The sequence below is a fragment of the Carassius carassius genome, chromosome 20 (genome assembly GCF_963082965.1).
Source record: "Carassius carassius chromosome 20, fCarCar2.1, whole genome shotgun sequence".
NCBI classification, from domain to species: Eukaryota; Metazoa; Chordata; class Actinopteri; order Cypriniformes; family Cyprinidae; genus Carassius; species Carassius carassius.
The window spans coordinates 18,670,320-18,689,396 of record NC_081774.1 but is presented as its reverse complement, the minus strand read 5'-3'; the positions used below and the strand labels follow the sequence as shown (position 1 = coordinate 18,689,396).

Genomic DNA, 19,077 nt, shown 5'->3' with positions numbered 1-19,077 from the left:
GTAACGGACCGCAAACTGCGCTCCACAACTGTAAGCGGTCCCTTTAAGAAAATTGGACCGATGTATTTTGAAAACGGGGGAGAACTGTTCATTTAGTTGTGAAAAGTCGTGTACAAAGAGTGTATATACTGAATAGTTGATCTATTTAGTATGCAACTACTCAATTATTTCCTATACTGTAAAACTGAACATTAGCTAATGATATTAAGGGGACATGATAAAACCTGTTTGACCGATCCCCCCTCTTTCCCACAACAGTCTATTCTTGATCTAAGGCTCATGATGCAGTGGGATTCAATAAGCTGGTAGGTGCTGCCCAACTAAAGGTTTTCGGCTCCAGTCGACAGCGAATCAGCACGGAAATATACCGTAGCATCCTCATTCATTTGAAGTGTTTACGCGCAAATCATAAAGGTAAGTTTTTGTTGTAAATATCGTTTTATTTAACGCTGTATTTAGGATTGCGTCAGTGTCTGTTTAGAGCTCATAGAAGCCCATTCAATAACACTCTAGCATCCCTCACCTATTGTTCAACTGCAGACGTCCAAATTCCACGGACGTGAACACTGCCAATGACATGTTGCATGTGATTTGCAGTGTTGCTTTTATCTTCATGGATTTTAATGTATAAGCAGCATATTGAAAGAGTAATTTACTCAATAAAGCTAGTGTTTGCATTGTATTTTTCTTCGTAACTGCATTTGGCAGCAAAAGGTGGAAATCTGACTGTTATCATATAACTGCAGGCAGACAATACGCTTCAAATAACAAGATGGTTTTTCCCCCCTTTCTTCCACATTTGAGTTTGTTTTCTCTGTTGTAACTGTCTGATAATGTAGATGCATGAGTCTAGCTTCTTGTAATGTGTTGACTGGGCTATTGATTGTCTATCAGGACCGTTACTAATGTAGTTAGTCTCAAAAATGCCTTGTTCTTTTAATTCCTTGTTCTGTTTGATGTCTTAGATCATTGTAGGCTTCTAATAGAGGTTTGAAGGGTATCAGACGAGCCAAAATGACATCCAGACATCCATGGTTTGACAGGGTGCCTGTCATTGCAGTGCAAAATGTGGCACTGATGACCTGTTGTGTTTATAAAAAGTTCCTGTATAAAATATAGCTGCTCAAACCGGAATTAAAGGCTGTTTGTTTGGAATATGCTGTCTGTCTGGATTAGGATAGCTGCTTTATAGTCATATGAAGTTAGAACTTGCATCTCAAAATTCTTGTTTCACGGATTAGTCATTAGCCAAAATCTGACTATATTAGGTCATTCGGTTTGAGCAACCACAAACTAAAGCCTGTTCTGAGCATGAGGAATTAACCATCACTATATAATGTAAGCTTTGTTGGTTTCCTCAGTAAAGTAGTTTAAAACCCAAACGGTAGGTCACAGATTATGGATAGCAGGGAAACAATGTTAAATGCAAATAAAAACAAACCTACATCTAACAATATCATTGTGCATTTTTAAGTGCATGTTATTGAGAATATTGTGAACAATTTATCTATGCATATGATTTGTATTTTTTCACTTAATATTCCTTCCGGATCTTCCAGTTAAACGGCTTCTCTCTAGTGATGTATGCTGGACTTCTCTAATCATTTAGTTGTGTTTAACTCCGATGTAGCCTAAGGGAAGAGGAAGCATTTTTGAATGTGTCCTATGTTAAATAATTTGTGTCCAGTTAAAATCCATTTAGACACAAACATACTATTTTTCTTATTGTTGGACCTGTAAAATTCATGGCAATATTAAAACATGTCATGAAAATTTTTGTTACTTTTATACGCCACAGTTTTGATTAGTGAGTTGGGTTGCCAAATGCTAGGTTTTGAATCAAAACAGCTGATTCAGGTAATGTAAGTAATGTTTTATACAATTTTCGATTAACTTTATGTGTTTAATTAGTCCGTTTGCCCATTTTGCAATTTGGTAACAAGCTACATTGCATCAAACTTACAGAAGTCTGTAATAACACAACTGGAATGCAGCGCTCTGTCTTCTTCGGTGGTGTAAGAAGGGATGTGGAATGAAAAGAGCAGACTTGGAACAGTGTCATGGGATTGTAAAGCCATGATTATATGAGGAATGCCATGATGACTTCAGCAGAGATGCGGAAATGAACAGCGTTTAGAGGTAACAGATGAAAATGCAGTTAGAGTCTTTGTCAGCACTGCTCTCAGGGCTTTAGGAAATAAAGGACTTTAGTACAGTCTCCACTTTGGCTCAGGTATTGTCTTCAAAACAACAACGGCAGAGCGGTCTATGAATAGCTGACAGATTTTCACATCATGTTGGCACCTTGCATTACATGGTCAAACCAGCTGCGATTGGATCAGAATTTAAGCGGATGATCCAGTGGGTCATTCAGGGTGAGTTTTGTTGTTGATATGTGGAAAGTCTTGGGCATTTTCCGTCATTTCACAGTATGAGCAGTGAGTCACAGGATAAATCATGAGAGTATTTGAATCCAGTAGGTATATCAGCTTTTCAAAGCCTCCCTGTTTTTACCCTTGTGAAAGCTGAGGCTGAATTCAACCTTGTTTTTTTTTTTTAAACGGTGGCTTTGCTCCCTTTCTGTAGCTTTATATACTTTGTTACTGTACTTAAGTACATTTTTCAAGTACCTGGTTTTATTTTAAGAAACTTTTACTTCACTACATTCCAAAGTATATAATATCAAACAACCAAGCACTTGATGGTTCCCAGATCTAGTTTGAAATGGAGATGACTGCCCTTTCTCGGTATTTTGCTTTAAGGTTGAACCTTGCAGTTATTTATTTATTACAGGTAATCACACTAACACAAATGTGATCCTGGTTCAGAGTTTTGAAGTAAAAGACATTGTTCTGTGAGATTTTATAATAAAGATCAGTGAATGTCCACCAGGGCCAGTAGCTTTACAGATTTCACAACAATGCTGACTAGTTTGGATGCCCTCTGACCGAGTACTTATTAGTGGTGATGAAACACTTTTGTGCCCAGGTTGGGTTATTGTGGTTTCATGTTGCCTTTGTCTTGTTTATTCTCCTGGGGCAGATTAGGCCCATCTGTCTGATTCTTCACATCAATGGGGCTGCAGCTGCATAGCCTGACCCCCAGCAGGCCTTTGTAATGTGCCCAGGCGTGGCGTGTGTTTGTGTCTGGGTACGTGCACGTGGGTACGTAGGCGCCATACTCTTCTGTGCAGGATGTAGCACTGGTCTGCTTTAAAGGGTCATCAAAGAAGGAGGTGTGTTAGTCACAAAAGACAACACAAAGATGTCAAGCCAATTCACCTTTATTTGTATAGTGTTTTTAACAATACAGATTGTAACAAAGCAACTGAACAGCATTAAATAGGAAAATAGTGTGTCAATAATGCAAAATGTCAAGGTTTTTATGATGCTGCTGAGTACAGGTATCCTGTCAGCAGAACCACCGCTCTTTTGACTTCATGCATAATGACTATCCAAGCTCTGATTTTGAAGTGTAGAGTGCTCAATTATATATTTTTATTTTTTCTGCTGATCCAGTCAGGTTAGATTTGTACTTGCCTTAATAATATTATCAGCCTCACTGCCATACATTTAATATTTTATTTTATTTATATTATTTTTGCAACATATTAGATGTTATAAATAAATTAATTTTGTTTTTCATTAAGTATTATGTTTTCTTTTGTAAATCAAATGGGGTTGATTATTGGATGTTTGACTAACTTGAATCAAATGTTCAATAAATGCAAACTTCCCTTATTTTGTATTTAGATTGTCTTTGCTTTCATCTGACACTCACTTAAAGTTTATCTTCAAAAACACACAAAACATTTTTTATAACACTATTAAATGTTATATTTAGCTAATCTCAGAAGAAACATCCATTTTTTTATAACTGTACATTCTAATATTTTAAAGCCTAAATTCAATTTCTTGCTTTTAGAAAATTGTCTAAATTAATAGTTAAAATGATTAATTTTTAGTTTACAGTTATTTTTTATATTGATTTAAATATAAATGATAGACATAATTTAATCATTTAATTATATAAAAATATTATAAATAATAATAATTATTATCTTTAATTATTAATTATTTTAATTATTTAGACAAGGTATTGTAGAATCTTATAGCAATTATTGGTTAATAGAAAGGAGAAGAAAAAAAACAATTCCCTGAAAATTGGACCCATGTCCTTGGTTTTGCTCTATTTGAACTAGGTTTAGTATAAACTGTCTAACAGTAAAGTCACAACAAACTGTTGACTGCTAATTAAAGTAGCAATGGTGAAAATATCAAAAGTATTCAGCTGGTTAGCCAGTGTGACCCATCTGTATTTTTATAAATATCAGAAAACCAATTGTTACGTTTGAAAGGCATAAAAACACAAATAAATGATCAACGAATATGATATGGTCCCATCTGGTTATTGGTCCATCTTTATTGTCCTTGTCATGTAACCCTAGTTATGTGGCCACAACCCCAAACCATTATGGCTTTATTGCTTTTTGTTTAATGTCTTGCTTTGGGCTCATAGATTTAGAGGCCCTATTCTTACATAACTGCTGCAGACAGTTTACAGGCTCTGTTACTAAATATTGCTTTGATTTTACAGAAAGCATCGACAAATAAAATCCTTGCGTAAGCACAGCAGATCAGGCCTTTATTGAATCTCTCAGCACTTACTCCAGCTCAGGCCTTGTCGACTCATATCACAGAGAAACGTGACGTGCATCTTGTTTACAGGATCCTGAGAAATATTTTTGCAATTAAAGCGGCCCAAAGCTGGGTCAGCTGATGCAGGATTAAGGCCACACTGCTGTGAGTGTGAACAGCTCAACAGAAGGTGTTGATGAAAGCAGCTCTATGGAGGTGTTCCACAGCAGATGGCACACACACTTTGTGTGAACTGATGTTTGGTGCCAGGTCACATTCCTTCTCCCCCTTCTGGAGGATTATTAGAAATCATTCAATAGGTCTCTGTCTGGCTGATGATCTTTATCTGAGACAGAATTATAATATCCTGCTTTTACCGGCTAAAAGAGATGATGGATAGGGATGCAGAGCAGGGAATAGCTGTCACTGTATTCTCAATAATCAGTTATGAATGTTGGTATTATTGTTAACAACTTTAAATATTTTGCACGTAAATACTTCTCTCATAATTAATTCCCTAGGATTTGCTGAAATATTGGAATAATATATGACAATCACATATGAGGGTGTTTCTTTAACTAAGATAATTTTTGGTGGACTTGCATAAAACGCATACCTTAAACTTAAAGGAACAATTTGTAAGATATTTGCAGTAAAATATCCAAAAACCACTAGGCTAGTGTTAAATATTTTGTCCAGCTGATTACTAACAATATCTCTAATGTTTTCAACTACTTGTAAAGCATGAGAAAATTCCCATTCTAAACAGTGACATGGGGCAGTGCAGTCGCCTGTCAATGACGTTAGTTACCGTTTGTTACCGCCTTTACTGACGTAGAAATCACATGACAACAGTGTTGTGGACAAATGCGGAAGTAGTGTCTAGCATCCAGCAAACCACTAGCTTGCTTCAAGCAGTTCCTTATTTACTTCTTCTTGCACTTTTTATGGTGGATTGTGTTACTTATTTATGGAACATAATTACTGTTTACCGTCTGCAGCTGTTTCTGTCGACAAGGACAGCTCGCGTAAACATAAGCGTACAGGCCAACCAAACAACCCAAGAATAGTTTGGGACAAGAGGAGAGAAAGAGCGAGGATCAATATCGGTGTTGCATTTTCTAGATTGAGAGAGCTTCACGACAAACTTCAACTAGAAAGAGACGTCGATCTCGCTTGTGTTTTACTTGACAGTTGAGTTGTTTTGATTTGTATCTTTACAGAAAACGTATTAGTATTATGGGGCATACACGCCAAATGCGGGGCATCGCGTCTCTAGACCCGCGCGAGGACGCGTCTGATCCATAGTCTAATCGCGTCTTTGACTTTGTATGTAATCTAATCGTAAATCATTGAACTCGTGTTTGCTATGTATGCCCAATTATTGTGTTTGAATGTACACGAGTGTATATATTTGTTGAACAAGTGGTACAGTATTTTTCGGACTATAAGTCGCACCTGAGTATAAGTCGCATCAGTCCGATAATACGTCATAAGGAAAAAAAACATATATAAGTCACACTGGACTATAAGTCGCATTTATTTAGAACCAAGATCCAAGAGAAAACATTACCATCTACAGCTGTGAGAGGGCGCTCTATGCTGCTCAGTGTAGACTACAGGAGCACTGAGCAGCATAGAGTGCCCTCTGGCGGCTGTAGACGGTAATGTTTTATCTTGATTCATTTCTCTTAGTTCATTTGTCTTGGTTCATGTCAAATTAATTTTGATAAATAAGTCGCACCTGACTATAAGTTGCAGAACCAGCCAAACTATGAAAAAAAGTGCGACTTATAGTCCAGAAAATACGGTAATTGTTTTCATATCATTTGACTAAACAGTAATCAATTAATTTGATAATTTTGGGTAGAAGACAACAAATCCCATCATTCCACGCTCCTTCTTAGCCTCATCAAACCACACGATTGTTATTGTTTTGGTAGTGCACCCTCTAGTGGCAGGTCCTACAACCTGTACCTTTAAGTTCAGTTGTCAACTAACAATGTCTGAAATAGTGTTGTCACGGTACCAAAATCTCAGTATTCGGTACCGATACCAGTGAAAATCCACGGTTCTCGGAACCAATTTCGATACCAAAGCAAAACACAAAAATATGCTAATTAAAAAAAAACTTTTTAGCACTAAAAATAAAACCAATGCCATTATTTATAATTATTTACAATTGTGTTTAAAGTTTTTCTACAAGTTATATAATTATGAAAAACAGTAAACAAGTTTCACCCAAATTGAATTTGTCTTTTAATTTATGAAATTTAAACACATTTTATTTTTGGTAAATAAAGGGGATTTGCTATTAAAATTAAAACATGGAAGAAATATTGTGATTTATTTCTTTAAAAAATAAAGTTTTATAAATTTTTTCAACAGTAGTAGCAGTATCACATACATTTTACTAAATAATAGTAATATTTCTAGCACAATGCCTTTATGTAAAAATATATTTTTAGGCCTAATGAATGCATATTTGTCATTTTAACTGACCTTAAGACTGGTGGTGATGCTTAAGATATTTTTGGTCATTGAGGGTTTCTGTAAAAAAAATAGTAATAGATCATATTAATTATTATTAAAAGATAATACTACTACTAATTCTACTATCATACTAATGTATATACAATGCACTGTGGATTGATGAGCTGCTGGGTTCATGAATATTAATCACGTTGTCTGCGTTTGGTCAAACTGATTTGCTGAAATCAAAAGAGGGACGGTACTAGATCGGTACTAGAATGAATATGAATAATTCTAAATGAACTCCATTATTTTGACAGGAGAAGACAACAAAGAATAGTTTACATATAGCGTGTCGATTCAGCGTGGTAAGACTCTCGCTCTCTCTTTGCATGTGTGAGAAACAGCGCTATCAGTAAAGTGACGGTGAGTCGTGTGCCTTCACAAAGAGTTTACAGAGCGTCAAATACCGGTGCGCTGTGCGTCCATTGAGATGAACTGAAAAGTTCAGATCGCTTGATGGAGAGAGAACTCTGAAACTCAGAAGCTGCAATTAATGCAAGCGTCATGCGCTTCAGTCTATGTAGTAAACAAACCCGCACGTCTGCCATTCATTAATTCACACAGAGACGCGCAGAACACGGATTCATATTTCAAACAACTTTTGCGGCTTAACATTTACAGATACTGGTCCATATGGAGATTTGATTTGATTAATTTATGCTAACTTTGACAAATTCCATGACTGTGTAAATGTAAGTTTAATTTTCATGACTGGATTTTGAGATTCCGTCCTCGTTTTCTGCTTCGCGGAAATCATAGCACTGAACCGGGTTTGAACGGGACCTCGGTACTACCGGTACTTAAAGAAACCTGGTACCGTCACATTTAAATTTTTTTAGTACCGACTTGGTACCGAAGTACCAGGTCTTTTGACAACACTAGTCTGAAACATACAGTGGCATGCAAAATTTGAGAACCCTTTGTAGAATCTGTGAAAATGTGTATAATTTTAATAAAATGCATGTTATTTTTTTGTACTGCCATGAGTAAGGTATTTTACATAAAAGATGTTTACATGTAGAACAAAAGACAAAAAAATAAAAATAAAAGCTGAAATTATTAAAATAACACCCTTCAAAGGTTTGGGAAACCTTGGTTCTTAATACTGTGTGTGGTTATCTGGATGATCCACGACTGTTTTTTTGAGTCCCTTGTTTGTTCTGAACAGTTCAACTGAGCACTGTTCTTCAAAAAATACTCCATGTCCTGCAGATTCTTCAGCTTTCCAGCATCTTTTTCATATTGATTCATATGAAACCGTTCCAGCTATGACTGTATGATTTTGATATTCATATTTTCACACTGAGAACAACTGAGGGACTCAAACACAACTAGGCCTATTAAAAAATGTTCAAACATTCACTGATGCTCCAGAAGGAAACACAATGCATTATTAAGAGCCGGGGGTGAAACCTTTTGAACAGGATGAAGATGTCCAAATTTTTTTTTGAAATATTTTTTTTATTTTTTTTCATTTAGTACTGCCCTTCGGAAGCTATAGAACATACTTGCATGTTTTCCGGAAGACAAATTGAGTACAATTTACCTTGATCTTCAAATTCATAAAGTTCCCTTTCATAGGTCACTTCGATGCTGCGGTGACGTCACCACGTATGGGAACACCTTCGGTGTGACGAATGTCTGAAGCCCTATACCATCCCGCCAATCTTATTGGCCAAATAGCGCGTGGCACCGCCCAGCATGCGTAAGCATATATATATACCTGGTGCCGCGCGCCATTTACCTCAGATTTCATTCCTTCAGTACGAAGCGAATCTTCTGTGCCCTATTATCTCGCGTTCTCAGCGATCATCTACGAGCAGTATACTTCTCTCCGCGGACGCGATGAGTCAACGAAAGGTAGGAGCCGTATGATGGGTTATCACGAGGAGGCACTTACGAGAGGTTCGTTGCAGCCTCTCTACAGGTTCTCTCCTTGATAGCCTATGGCTACAGTAAAATATGCATACACTTCCCCTGTGCACTAACGCCAATAGGAAGTATCCGCGCTCTGGAGTGTATTTCTTAAGTCGCCTCGCGTCTAAAAACCCACCGGTCGCCGAGGCCCCGCACAAGGTGTTGGTGGATTACGGCTCACACAGCCGCCGCGTTTTCGCTAGCGGCTTGGCCCGATGTTATCTTGTTGGATTGAATCCTGCCGTGGATACGCTTCAGGATTATATACAACGAAACGCAGCGAGTTTGACGCACACGCTTTTCTTCATGTTAATATGCCAGGGACTATGCCCTTCACTGAGAGTGCTGTTAGACTGCTAATGCACATCTACCCTCTCACTGCAGTCCCCATACTCTAACTTTGACTGTCTCGCAGCAAGGGCACCTCGAGCGTCATTGAACTGAGCTATCATTCGCGCGCCCCCTCAGACACTCTGCACAATCCAGTCTTCAGAGTTTGAGGGACGGCGCGGAGGCTGGCAAAGATGGCCAGCGTATGACGGTTCACACAGCCGCCGCGTTCTCGCTAGCGGCGTGGCCCGATGTTTATCTTGTTGGATTAAATCCTGCCGTGGATATGCTTCAGGATTATACACAACGAAACGCAGCGAGTTTGATGCATGCGTTTTTCCTTCATGTTTGCCTAGGACTGTGCCCGCCTCCAGAGAGCGCTGTTGGACTGCTAATGCACATCTAAGCCTCTCACTGCAGTTTCCACACTCTAACATTTGACTGTCTCGCAGCAAGGGCACCTCGAGCGTCATTTAACTGAGCTATCATTTGAGCACCCCCTCAGACACTCTGCATAATCCAGCCTTCAGAGTTTGAGGGACGGCGCAGAGGCTGGCAAAGATGGCCAGTGTATGACGGTTCACACAGCCGCCGCGTTCTCGCTAGCGGCGTGGCTCGATGTTTATCTTGTTGGATTATATCCTGCCGTGGATACGCTTCAGGATTATACACAACGAAACGCAGCGAGTTTGATGCATGCGTTTCCTTCATGTTCTCTAACATTGACTGTCTCGCAGCAAAGGCACCTCGAGCGTCATTGAACTAAACTCTCATTCGCGCGCCCCCTCAGACACTCTGCACAATTCAGCCTTCAGAGTTTGAGGGACGGCGCGGAGGCTGGCAAAGATGGCCAGTGTATGACGGCTCACACAGCTGCCGCGTTCTCGCTAGCAACGTGGCCAAATGTTTATCTTGTTGGATTAATTCCTGCCGTGGATACGCTTCAGGATTATACACAATGAAACGCAGCGAGTTTGACGCATGCGTTTTCCTTAATGTTTGCCAGGGACTGTGCCCTCCACCAGAGAGTGCTGTTGGATTGCTATGCACATCTAACCCTCTCACTGCAGTCCCCACACTCTACATTGTCTGCCTCGCAGCAAACGGTGCTTCGAGCAGCATTGGATTGAGCTGTAATGCCAAACGTTCCCTCAGACACTCTGCGCAATCCAGCTTTCAGAATTCGAGGGGCGATTCAAGGGTCCTGCACAGACGACCCATTTATCTGCTGGCCTAATTCCTGCCGTGGACACGTTTCAGGATTATACACAACGAGATGCAACGGCTCTTATACATACACTTCCCCTGTGCACGAACGGCACGAGCCTTTCGTGCCCGGACATTTTAATATGTATGACAGCGTTGCAGGAAGCAGAAATTTTGAGACCGCTAGTATGGTCTCGGGCCGTGTGTGAACGCTTGCCCGACATTTCTCTATGGGTGTTACGCACGATTTGTCACGGATACACCATTCAGTTTCAATAAGGCCCGCCTCCTTTCTGCAGAATTCTTTCCACGGTGGCGAAGCCGATGGAAATAGCGGTGCTGCGACAGGAGATGTCAACTCTGCTGAGCAAAGGGGCTATAGAGGAAGTACACCCCTCTCAGATGGAGGCGGGGTTTTTTACAGCCGTCATTTTGTGGTATAAAAAAAAAAAAAAAAACGGCGGATTTCGACCCATTCTGGATTTACACCATCTGAATCTTGCACTCAGGCTGAGGAAATTCAAGATTTTAATGATCATCAGGAGACTCAGGAAGACTTCCTCAGATTCGCTTTAGAGAGCAAAGCATATCAGTACTTCTCAAAGTGCATGGATGGATCTCTGGCCCCGTTGCGGCCCCAGGGCGTTCGTGTTTGAACTATTTTAGGCGATTGGCTGGTGTTTAGCGCAATCGCAGACTCAAGCACACTCTCATGGGGATCTTGTGCTGAATCATTTAACAGCCTGGGCTTACGCATGGAATGTTTCACCCCGTTGTCTCCGCATCGGACGATTCCGGTGATACGGCGATGTGTGATGTCGCTAAAACTATGTATGTCAACGGAATTCTCCTGACCGGAGTCCGGCTGGGGATTTGCGCTTCCCGAGAGACTGTCACGACGGATGCGTCTTTGACCGACTGGGGAGCTGTTTGTCAAGGGAGTTGGCGCATAAACAGGTTCGAATTACTGGCTGTTTTTCTGGCTCTCCAGTATTTCTCGAATCTGCTGATCGGCCGTCATGTGCTGCTCAGATCAGACAACACAGCGGTTGTGTCATACCTGAATCATCAGAGAGGATTATGCTCTCGCCCCCTGTGCAGGCTGGCGAAACATGTTCTTTGTTTTCAGAACTAAATTCTATCGATCCGAGCTGTTCATGTCCCCGGACGTTGGACTTTGGAGCGAATTTGCTATCCAGGCAGACTCTGGAGCAAGCAGAGTGGGGATTGCACCCCCAAACGGTGAGTCTCCTATGGCAGATTTTCGGGGAAGCGAAGTGGAATTGTTTGCATCAAACACGACTACGCATTACCCGCTTTGGTTCTCCCTATGCCCTCCAGCACCCCTGGGCTTGGATGCATTAGCCCACAACTGGCCCAGGACCAGTTTGTATGCATTTTCCCCCAATCTGTCTGATTTCGGCGGTATTATGCAGAATACGGGTGGACAGGGTGGAACAGCTGCTGCTGGTGGCTCCGCGGTGGCACACACACAGCCGTAGTTTGTGGATTTGATCAATCTGTTAGCGGGCTCTCCATGGGAGATTCCCCTCAGACAGGATTTATTATCACAAGCACAGGGACTGATTTGGCACCCGAGGCCAGATCTATGGAATCTGTGGGCGTGGCCTCTGAGCGGAGTGAGTTCATATGTCCCGGTCTTTCTGCTGAAACTACAGAGACTATACTGAATTCTAGAGCAGCTTCTACGAGACGCTTATATGCTTTCAAGTGGAGACTGTTTACGGCCTGGTGTGAAACTCATAATATGGATCCAGTTTACTGCCCAGTGGCATCAGTACTGGAGTTCCTTCAGGAACGTTTTTCGGATGGAGTGACACCAGCTACCCTAAGGTTTACGTGGCAGCCATTCAGCTTACCACGAATATATAAATGGTGCCTCAGTGGGCCGTCATCCACTGTTTCTCGTTCATACAGGGTGCGCGACAGCTGAGGCCTTCCCGCCCCGTGCGGGTTCCTTCATGGATTTTCCATTGTGTTGCATGGTTTATCAGGGCATCTGTTTGAGCCCTTGGAATTTGTTCCGGAGAAATCCTGACTTTTATAGCACAGACTCTGTGGAAGTGTTGTTGCGACCAAGGCCTAATTATGTCCCTAGGTCGCATCTATCCCTTTCGCTTTCAGCAGGTGGTCCTGGAGGCTTTTTCTCCTGCTGCGGCGGACTCTGGGGATCTAAGTCTTTGCCCTGTGAGAGTGTTAAAGACTTACGTGGATCGTACTGCCCCATGGCGTGAGTCTGACCAGCTGTTTGTCTGTTTTGGAGATAAGAATAAGGCCATGCAGTTACGAAACAGCGCATGTCCCATTGGCTGGTGGAGGCTATTTCCTTGGCCTATGAGGCGCGGGCTCGCTTCGCCCTTAGGAGTAAAAGGTCATTCCACGAGAGCAGTGGCTTCTTCTCAAGCCTTTCTCAGTGGATCTTCTATGGATGATATCTGTGCTGCGGCAGGCTGGTCCTCACCGAGCACTTTTATCAGGTCTTAGAGTCTGGATGTGAGGATGGCTCCTGGCTCCCGGGTTCTCTATGCTTGAGCAGATGCTTCCTTGGATCCAAGCTATCAGGTATGTCAGGCGTGATGGTATAGCGTTCCCATACGTGGTGACGTCACCGCAGCATCGAAGTGACCTATGAAAGGGAACATCTCGGTTACGTATGTAACCTTGGTTCCCTGAATAGGGAACGAGATGCTGCGGTTCTGGCCGTGCCATACCTTGATAGCTTTCTTCTTCTTCTTCGTCATGAAATCTGAGGTAAATGGCGCGCGGCACCAGGTATATATATGCTTACGCATGCTGGGCGGTGCTACGCGCTATTTGGCCAATAAGATTGGCGGGATGGTATAGGGCTTCAGACATTCGTCACACCGAAGGTGTTCCCATACGTGGTGACGTCACCGCAGCATCTCGTTCCCTATTCAGGGAACCAAGGTTACATACGTAATCGAGATGTTTTCACCTTCCGGCTCTTAATGCATCATATTTCCTTAAGGAGGATCAGTGAATGTTTGTGGAAGTTCAAATTATTCACATTTTCTCAGATTCTGCAAGGGGTTCCCAAACTTTTGCATGCCAATGTATTTTTTTATATGATTCAGATTAATTTCCATGCTTTGTGTAATTTTACAAAGTTGTAGCTTGAATGGAAATTATAGTAAGAAATATTCATTAATATTCAATTGAAATTTTGTTTTCTTGTCTTCATTGACTTCTGTGTTTTCTTTGCTCATATTTCATTATTGTTGGACTGTTGAACCTTAAAAATTTACATAATAATACTAGCAATCATAAACTAACTAAAAAAACTAAACATTTTGAAACAAATAAAAAAATTAAAATCTGTAAAAAAAAAAAAAAAAAAAAAAGATAAAGACTGGGTCATATGTTTGGTAGATAGTTTGACCCATAACAAACAGAAAGATGTTGAAATCTCTTAGTTTTAATTGAAATCAACCCCTGGGACATTTAAATGTCTGTAGTTGGAGAAGTGCTCATAAATGTTTAATAAATTAATCAACAATGAAATATGAATGTTTAATTCATTATAATACAATGTAAAATGTATTATGTAAATAGGCAGAGTGCATTATAAAAGTAATGTCGATTTAAAGTAATTAACTGCTGACTGCAGGATTAAAATGTGACCCAAATCCTCTGGACAGAATGAAAGCATGCATGGACCTGTGATTTGTGTTCATATTTAGGAAAGGGGCTCTTAATTACAGTTAAACAAGTCATGGTGGTGTCCACGGTAAGATCCAATTTCTGTGATTCATATACCTAACTCTTTCCATGTGAAGAAAAAACATTAAGCTTGTGGGGATTCTTTTGTCGTATTATTGTTTCTTTCCTGTTTCAGTCTCCAGAATCATTTGGACGCTTTCAACACAAACAATAGGATTAGCCTTACATGTGTGAGAGAAACACAATCGCCCTCCATTTTAGGAATGCTTAAATTCTCAAGGCTTCATCCCAAAATAAAAAATTCTCCCCATAACTTATTAGTGCAGCATGTCTAGAAGAATGAATAAAATGTCTGCAGTTTATTTCACCAGCCATCTTGTGTTCATATGACTGCTTTTACAGATCAACAATAAAGGAATAAAAAAAGAGAAGTGGGTCTGTGAATAGTTGGGAGCAGTGGTGGAGGGCCAAGCACGACACTCAAATGCTGACCTATTTCACATCGTCTAGAGTGTGCAAGAGTAGAGATCAGATGAATTACTGTCTCTGCTGCCATCTCATTTCAGGTGCTTATTTACTTGGCACTGTTTGTGCTATATTTAGCTTTATTTCTCTTTGAGCATTGGTTACGTCAGCTAGTTGCTAACAGCTGCTTTACATCATATGAAATATGCTGTATTCTTCTGATGACTTGCTGTTTTGTGATGGGTTTAGACTGTTATAGTAACTACTAGCTCAACCGCTGGGCATCTAACATAAAATACATGGTGGTGTTTCCAGTTAATGCAACCTGGAGGTTGTGCAGACATATAAATCACTCTGTCTGAGTCAATCCTGTCCAGGGTAAAATTGTGCCCAACCCCCAGGGTGGGTTCAAGTGGCAGTGCATTTGCACAATCCAAATGCCAATTCTCATGGTGGCACATCCAGTTCTCTCTGGTGGCACCGTTCTGGCAGAAATGCAGATATGTAGCCTCAAGAACTCAAGAGGAGATCATTAAATGAATGTTTCGGCTAATTTAGCACAGTTTAGTAAATTGTGACTCACCATTGTGATTAAAGCTCAATAAAGCAGAGTGTCAGCAAAAAAAGTGCATATAGCACACTGATCATTTTCCAATTGGTTTTGGTGGAAGAACAACCCAATATTTTGTTAATCATATAAATAATAAAATCATAGCAACAATAAAGGAATAAAAAATAAAACAATAAAAAATCATGCCACTGGTCCGTGGCAATTAGGGTTGGGTATCGTTTAGTTTTTTTAAGATGACAAATGGATACTTTTCAAACTGCCTGTGCCTGAACCAGGGGCGATTCTAGGGTCAGAGCTTTAGGGGTGCTGAGCACCCAATGAGCCCCACTGCCACCACCCACCCTCTTTTCACACAAAAACAAAAAATATGTCTATTGAAAAATAACTTTATCATTTTAACTTTGATTCAGAACTTTGAACCAGATTTTTTTTTTCTTTTTTTTTGAGACCTTTTCAGAACAACAGCTTAATTGTGAGAGTTCACACAGACAGCCCCCTGTAACAAACACAAAACCTTCTTCACTCAGCTGGTTTTCCTGACCGTTAACTCCATGTGCCTCCTTTTGTATCAACAGTCATCAGATTGGTTACATTAGATTCAACTTTATTGTCATTGAACAAAGTAACAGGTACTTGGACAACAAAATGTAATTCATCTTCTGTAAATTATTTACAAATGGCCATCTCTAACATATCTGGATGCACGCCTGTCTGAACTTTCATAAACCAATATGTCATCAATAAATAATAATAAAACAAGCTTCATATCAAGAGCAAAAAAAAAAAAGAAGGTAAAACCAAAATGTCCAAAATATCCAGATTATTTACAGAGGTCTTGAAAATACTTAGAAAGTAAAGATATAAAAAAAGAGAGACAGGGAAATCTTTGAAGTACTTCCCCTGAATCCCCATTTGGCTCTACTTTGGGAGAGTTAATCTATGTCGCCGCACTTTGAGGGTGGCAAACCTGTCAATGACCCTTTGGTGTTCAATTTTTTCAAGCAACTCCTTCTCAATAGACATCACAGCTAGGTGCTGGAGTCTGCTTTGGCCTGTGGTCCTCCTGAGCCATGTATGGAGCCGACGCAAGGCACTAAAAGACCGTTCACATGTACAGCTGCTAACTGGTATTGTCAAGGCAACCTGCATAACAGCTTTCAGTGAAGGAAACATTTCCGAATCTAGGAGTTTGTACACTGCTAACATGTCCTGAACTGTACCAGCCTCACTCTTGCGCTTCAGAAAGTTTTTTGCAACTATCACTTCCTCTGACTTAAGTTCAATATGGTAATGCAGAGCCAGTGCTGTCAGATGAGGCTCAGACAAGAAATGGCGTGAGGTTGGACTGCATGCCTGAATTCCATTGAGCACATCCTCATTCACACCAGAAAAACGCCTCTCAAGTTCACAGATCATTCTGTCCAGACAAGGAAACAAAAGTTTCCTCTTTAGATCTTCAGATTCTGAAGAGCCACAGGTTTCACTGCCTGCCCCACAAGCTGACTCAACAACATATTCATCCATTCTCTTTGTCTTACGCCTCTGTCCTGAGGATGATTCTACTGCTATTTGGTTTGCCTCACACATAGCTATTGTTCTGGAGTACAGATCTGCAGCAGTGGTATCACTGCGTTTCTGCTTCATGGTGTCAGTCACTGCATTTTTGTATGTCATCCTACTACTTGTCCACTTGATCCGATCCCCACTCACCTCCTTCAAGCGATCTCTTCTTCAGTCATGCCTTCACTTACTCACGTTATCAACTCCTCTCTTCACTCTGGAACATTTCCCTCCGCATTCAAGCAGGCTCGGGTAAGCCCACTGCTCAAGAAACCATCTCTGAATCCAGCGCTTCTTGAAAACTACAGACCGGTATCCCTTCTTCCATTCATTGCAAAGACACTTGAGCGAGCTGTGTTCAACCAGTTTTCTATGTTCCTTGTACAGATCAACCTCCTGGACAGCAACCAATCTGGCTTCAAAAGTGGCCACTCAACTGAGACTGCTCTGCTCTCGGTTACTGAAGCCCTGCGACTAGCAAGAGCAGCTTCAAAATCTTCAGTACTCATCTTACTGGACCTTTCTGCTGCTTTTGACACTGTTAATCACCAGATTCTCCTGTCCACCCTCAGAAAGATAGGCATCTCTGGAACTACACTCCTGTGGGTTAAGTCCTACCTCTCTGACAGATCCTTCAATGTGTCTTGGAGGGGTGATGTTTCAAAATCACACCACCTTGCTACTGGGGTTCCTCAAGGCTCAGTACTTGGACCACTTCTCTTCTCAATCTACATGACATCATTAGGATCTGTCATTCAGAAGCATGGCTTTTCTTATCACTGCTACGCTGATGACACCCAACTCTACCTCTCATTCCAACCAGATGACCCGACGGTAGCTGCTCGCATTTCAGCCTGTCTGAGTGACATCTCTAGCTGGATGAATGACCATCACCTTCAGCTTAACCTTACGAAGACAGAACTCCTGGTGATTCCAGCTAACCCATTGCTTCATCACAACTTCTCTATACAGCTGGGCTCATCAACCATTACTCCTTCAAGGACAGCTAGAAACCTAGGAGTTGTGATGGATCATCAGTTAAGCTTCACAGACCACATTGCTACAACTACCCGGTCCTGCAGGTTTGCCTTATACAACATTAGGAAGATTAGACCCTTCCTGTCAGAACAAGCAACCCAACTTCTTGTCCAAGCGCTTGTTCTCTCCAGACTGGACTATTGTAATGCTCTCCTGGCGGGCCTTCCTGCATGTACTGTCAAGCCTCTGCAATTGATCCAGAATGCAGCAGCAAGGGTTATCTTCAATGAGCCAAAAAAAGCTCACGTTACTCCTCTCCTCATCAGGTTACACTGGCTACCAGTAGCTGCTCGCATCAAATTCAAGGTACTGATGCTAGCCTACAAGATGACCCATTGGCACGGCACCAACTTACCTAAACTCATTGGTTAAATCTTATGTGCCCTCCAGAAGTTTGCGCTCTGCAAGTGCTCGACGCCTTGTGGTACCATCCCAAAGAAGTTCAAAATCACTCTCACTGACCTTTTCCTGGACTGTGCCCAGCTGGTGGAATGACCTCCCAATCTCAATTCGTACAGCTGAGTCTTTACTCATTTTCAAGAAACGGCTAAAGACTCATCTTTTTCAACTGCACTTAACCAACTAACACTAGCACTTTTCCTTTTCTTGTCTTTTAATTAAAAAAAAAAAAAATACTATGCGTTCTATACTAGACGGAGACTTGTCATGGCACTTGTATACTGTTGTTGTTCTCTTGTTGACCTGACTGCTTCTATTGTTCTCATTTGTAAGTCGCTTTGGATAAAAGCGTCTGCTAAATGATTAAATGTAAATGTAAATGTAAATGTCACTGCTTGGGCAATGTCAATGGTCTCCTTCTGTAGGTATCTGTGTAAACCTGCTGTTACAGACAGGAGAGTGTGGAAAACCATCAGCAAATACACTGAGGTGAATTTACTGAGTTTTGCCCTCAATCCAACTGCTGTAGGTGTCTTGATTGTGGAGAGGCACTCAATGATAGCAGGGAAATTATCAATCACTGCAGTCACTGAATGAAGCTGACATGCCCAGCGTGTAGTTGACAACTGCACAAGTTCTCTTGGCTGCAACCCTAACTTCTTTTGAGTGTCCACAAACTTATGGTGGTTTACAAGGGAGACACTAAAGAAAGAATGG

The 19,077-nt window shown here is 41.0% G+C and overlaps 1 protein-coding gene across 2 annotated transcripts in view; it reads left to right on the top strand.

The window, feature by feature from the left end:
* Positions 1-253: 253 nt before the first annotated feature.
* The window catches only part of LOC132096582 (protein FAM110B), a 61,939-nt gene continuing 43,115 nt past the window's right edge, over positions 254-19,077 (top strand). For both annotated transcript variants that reach the window (XR_009422598.1, XM_059502027.1), the window contains exon 1: positions 254-414. The gene's annotated coding sequence lies outside the window, so the exon portion shown is untranslated. The remainder of the gene's footprint in view (positions 415-19,077) is intronic.